Source organism: Rhinoderma darwinii, unplaced genomic scaffold, assembly GCF_050947455.1.
Source record: "Rhinoderma darwinii isolate aRhiDar2 unplaced genomic scaffold, aRhiDar2.hap1 Scaffold_703, whole genome shotgun sequence".
Taxonomy (NCBI): Eukaryota; Metazoa; Chordata; class Amphibia; order Anura; family Rhinodermatidae; genus Rhinoderma; species Rhinoderma darwinii.
Window position 1 is genome coordinate 160001 of NW_027464264.1, and position 5829 is coordinate 165829.

Below are 5829 nucleotides of genomic sequence, written 5' to 3' on the forward strand. Positions count from 1 at the left end.
TGTAATGATAATGAGATGGTACATTATGAATGGTGGATCCTGTGTTATCTATATATACACGTTACCTGTCAGTGTAATCCTGCCTGTGATGATAATGAGAGGTGTGATGAGAAGTGATCTATACAGAACAGGAAGGGTCAGTCCATTATGAATGGTGGATTCTGTATTATCTATATATAGATGTTACCTGTCAGTGTAATCCTGCCTGTGATGATAATGAGATGTATGCAGAGAAGTGATCTCTACAGAACAGGAAGGGTCAGTCCATTATGAATGGTGGATTCTGTATTATCTATATATAGATGTTACCTGTCAGTGTAATCCTGCCTGTGATGAGATGAGTGCTGAGAAATGATCTCTACAGAACAGGAAGGGTCAGTCTATTATGAATGGTGGATTCTGTATTATCTATATATAGATGTTACCTGTCAGTGTAATCCTGCCTGTGATGATAATGAGATGACTGCTGAGAAATGATCTCTACAGAACAGGAAGGTCAGTCTATTATGAATGGTGGATTCTTTGTTATCTACATATATAGATGTTACCTGTTAGTGTAATCCTGCCTGTGATGATAATGAGATGAGTGCTGAGAACTGTAAGGAGCAGTCTACTATGAGACTCATTGGCCAGAGGGCAAACTGCAAGATTAGATAAAGACAAAAAAATAATATAAAAAAAAACCACCAAAAAATCATAAAAAATATGTTTAACAGAAACTTGATTTAAACAATAGATCATTTTCTGATGACACATTCTCTGTAAGTGGTTGAGCTGAGCTTTCCTAGATCTCGGCCTAGAGTGCAGCTGTTAATCGCAGCCGCTGCCCCCCAAAATCTGATGCTAAACCTAGTGCATGACCGGATTCATAGAACACCTTGTAGAGAACTTCTATGTGTAGTCACAGCTCCCTCAGGTCCTGCACTATGTATAATACAGTGTCTGACGTGTTACTGTAATGTAGAACTAAGGAGGAACCCCACCTTAAAGAGAACAGAAAGGAGAAGACCTTTTCTCTCCTCAGTAGATGTTGACTCGCTCATTGCTGTGACGCTATCTAATCATAGTGGACAGCCTCACAGCGATGCAAAAGACCTGCAGGAAATTTCACAAAATCAGCAGGTTTTCTGCATCGCTGTGAAGCGATCCGCTCTGATTGGACAGCGTCACAGCAAAAAGTGAGGCAACGCCTACTGAGGAGAGATGGTGTCTCCTCTTTGTACCTTTAATTACAACACGCATATGTTAGGTGCAAAACGGAGTAAGGGCTGTAGTGGAACAACATGGAGGGGGGCAAAAAAGAAAAAGACAGCGTTGGAATCTGGAGGACGCCAAGTATAAGGGGAGGAATGTGGTTAAAAAAACAACAACAAATACACAGCAGGTCCTGCTTAATAAACCACGGAGTTCACTTTCTAAATTCATTATTACTGACCTCTGGTAACACCTCCTGGAATTTCCTGCTCCGGTTCACTCTTACACGGTTGATCGACCCTCACTCGCTCTTCTGCTTCATCCTCTGTTTTAATAATAGTCAGATCTTCCCCCTGATTTCACATATGTAACAATTCAGTACAATACAGCAGAGAGTGCGAAGAATCTAACAGATCAACATAAGAAACCACCAAACTCTATGACCCCATCTATGACCGTTAGGGATGCACGATGCCTCGAAACTTCCATACTGTTTCGATACCGTTATTTCATGTATTTCGATACTTAGCTCTGCGGCCGCACAGCTCAGTATAGTAACACATGAATGTATGAGAGCGGGGCTGCGGCTGTGTGATAGTCATTGCCCGGCTCCTGAGTCATGACGAGTGCGCGGGGTCAGGATGATGCGATGCGGCCAGCGCTGCACTAATGATTGCCGGCACTGAAGACAGAACATGGCGGGCGCGCTGCAAAACACCCCCATGTTCTGTCTTCAGTGCCTGCACCGCCGCTTATTATAGTGCAGCGCCGGCCGCATCACCTCATGCTGACAGCGCTCTCACTTATGTCAGGAGCGGGGCAATGGTTGTATTACACAGCCACAGCCCCCCTCTATAACGGCGGAGATCAGAGAAACCTCTCATCTCCGCCGCTATTCCCCTGAATGCTGCGATCACAGCGGACTGCAGCATTCAGGAGAAAGGGAGATGCCCCTTGGATCGCATCGCAGGAATCCCTGTGACGCGATTGAGGGACATACCATATATGGGCAGACAGCCCAGGGTCCATTGAAGGACCCCAGGGCTGTCCTACCATATTTCCTGTTGTTAGGGCATATTGAGGTATGTCCTAACAGCTGCCTGTGTACTATCAGTGCACAGGCTAATATACTGGTATGTAGATATATGCCTGTGTACTATCAGTATACAGATATCTGCCTGTGTACTATCAGTATATAGATATATGCCTGTGTACTATCAGTATATAGATATATGCCTGTGTATTATCAGTGTATAGATATATGCCTGTGTACTATCAGTGTATAGATATATGCCTGTGTGCTATCAGTATATAGATATATGGCTGTGTACTAATATATGCCTGTGTTCTATCAGTGTATAGATATATGCCTGTGTGCTATCAGTATATAGATATATGCCTGTGTGCTATCAGTATATAGATATATGCCTGTGTGCTATCAGTATATAGATATATGCCTGTGTGCTATCAGTATATAGATATACGCCTGTGTACTATCAGTATATAGATATACGCCTGTGTACTATCAGTATATAGATATATGCCTGTGTACTATTAGTATATAGATATATGCCTGTGTACTATCAGTATATAGATATATGCCTGTGTACTATCAGTATATAGATATATGCCTGTGTGCTATCAGTATATAGATATATGGCTGTGTACTAATATATGCCTGTGTTCTATCAGTGTATAGATATATGCCTGTGTGCTATCAGTATATAGATATATGCCTGTGTGCTATCAGTATATAGATATATGCCTGTGTGCTATCAGTATATAGATATATGCCTGTGTGCTATCAGTATATAGATATATACCTGTGTACTATCAGTATATAGATATATGCCTGTGTGCTATCAGTATATAGATGTATGCCTGTGTACTATCAGTATATAGATATATGCCTGTGTACTATCAGTATATAGATATATGCCTGTGTGCTATCAGTATATAGATATACGCCTGTGTACTATCAGTATATAGATGTATGCCTGTGTACTATCAGTATATAGATATATGCCTGTGTACTATCAGTATATAGATATATGCCTGTGTACTATCAGTATATAGATATATGCCTGTGTACTATCAGTATATAGATATATGCCTGTGTACTATCAGTATATAGATATATGCCTGTGTACTATCAGTATATAGATGTATGCCTGTGTACTATCAGTATATAGATGTATGCCTGTGTACTATCAGTATATAGATGTATGCCTGTGTACTATCAGTATATAGATGTATGCCTGTGTACTATCAGTATATAGATGTATGCCTGTGTACTATCAGTATATAGATATATGCCTGTGTACTATCAGTATATAGATATATGCCTGTGTACTATCAGTATATAGATATATGCCTGTGTGCTATCAGTATATAGATATATGCCTGTGTGCTATCAGTATATAGATATATGCCTGTGTGCTATCAGTATATAGATATATGCCTGTGTGCTATCAGTATATAGATATATGGCTGTGTGCTATCAGTATATAGATATATGCCTGTGTGCTATCAGTATATAGATATATGCCTGTGTGCTATCAGTATATAGATATATGCCTGTGTGCTATCAGTATATAGATATATGGCTGTGTGCTATCAGTATATAGATATATGCCTGTGTGCTATCAGTATATAGATATATGCCTGTGTGCTATCAGTATATAGATATATGCCTGTGTACTATCAGTATATAGATATATGCCTGTGTGCTATCAGTATATAGATATATGCCTGTGTACTATCAGTATATAGATATATGCCTGTGTACTATCAGTATATAGATATATGCCTGTGTACTATCAGTATATAGATATATGCCTCTGTACTATCAGTATATAGATATATGCCTGTGTGCTATCAGTATATAGATATGTGCCTGTGTACTATCAGTATATAGATATATGCCTCTGTGCTATCAGTATATAGATGTATGCCTGTGTACTATCAGTATATAGATGTATGCCTCTGTGCTATCAGTATATAGATGTATGCCTATGTACTATCAGTATATAGATATACGCCTGTGTGCTATCAGTATATAGATATATGCCTGTGTACTATCAGTATATAGATATACGCCTGTGTACTATCAGTATATAGATATACGCCTGTGTACTATCAGTATATAGATATACGCCTGTGTACTATCAGTATATAGATATACGCCTGTGTACTATCAGTATATAGATATATGCCTGTGTACTATCAGTATATAGATATATGCCTGTGTACTATCAATATATAGATATATGCCTGTGTACTATCAGTATATAGATATATGCCTGTGTACTATCAGTATATAGATATATGCCTGTGTATTATCAGTGTATAGATATATGCCTGTGTACTATCAGTATATAGATATATGCCTGTGTACTATCAGTATATAGATATATGCCAGTGTACTATCAGTATATAGATATATGCCTGTGTGCTATCAGTGTATAGATATATGCCTGTGTACTATCAGTATATAGATATATGCCTGTGTACTATCAGTATATAGATATATGCCTGTGTGCTATCAGTATATAGATATATGCCTGTGTACTATCAGTATATAGATATATGCCTGTGTACTATCAGTATATAGATATATGCCTGTGTACTATCAGTGTATAGATATATGCCTGTGTACTATCAGTATATAGATATATGCCTGTGTACTATCAGTATATAGATATATGCCTGTGTACTATCAGTATATAGATATATGCCTGTGTACTATCAGTATATAGATATATGCCTGTGTGCTATCAGTATATAGATATATGCCTGTGTACTATCAGTATATAGATATATGCCTGTGTGCTATCAGTGTATATATATATGCCTGTGTACTATCAGTATATAGATATATGCCTGTGTGCTATCAGTATATAGATATATGCCTGTGTACTATCAGTATATAGATATATGCCTGTGTACTATCAGTATATAGATATATGCCTGTGTACTATCAGTGTATAGATATATGCCTGTGTACTATCAGTATATAGATATATGCCTGTGTACTATCAGTGTATAGATATATGCCTGTGTACTATCAGTGTATAGATATATGCCTGTGTACTATCAGTATATAGATATATGCCTGTGTACTATCAGTATATAGATATATGCCTGTGTGCTATCAGTATATAGATATATGCCTGTGTACTATCAGTATATAGATATATGCCTGTGTGCTATCAGTATATAGATATATGCCTGTGTGCTATCAGTATATAGATATATGCCTGTGTGCTATCAGTATATAGATATATGCCTGTGTGCTATCAGTATATAGATATATGCCTGTGTGCTATCAGTATATAGATATATGCCTGTGTGCTATCAGTATATAGATATATGGCTGTGTGCTATCAGTATATAGATATATGCCTGTGTGCTATCAGTATATAGATATATGCCTGTGTGCTATCAGTATATAGATATATGCCTGTGTACTATCAGTATATAGATATATGCCTGTGTGCTATCAGTATATAGATATATGCCTGTGTACTATCAGTATATAGATATATGCCTGTGTACTATCAGTATATAGATATATGCCTGTGTACTATCAGTATATAGATATATGCCTCTGTACTATCAGTATATAGATATATG

The 5829-nt window shown here is 37.7% G+C and overlaps 1 long non-coding RNA gene across 2 annotated transcripts in view; it reads right to left on the bottom strand.

The window, feature by feature from the left end:
• Window positions 1-1865, bottom strand: part of LOC142728965 (uncharacterized) — a 6625-nt gene extending 4760 nt beyond the window's left edge. The window contains exons 1-2 of one of the 2 annotated variants that reach the window (XR_012877892.1): window positions 1436-1865; window positions 549-641 (exon numbers count right to left, since the gene is read on the bottom strand). This is a non-coding gene — a long non-coding RNA (uncharacterized LOC142728965). The remainder of the gene's footprint in view (window positions 1-548; window positions 642-1435) is intronic. The other variant, XR_012877891.1, reaches the window with a different exon arrangement.
• Between the last annotated feature and the right edge of the window lie 3964 nt (window positions 1866-5829).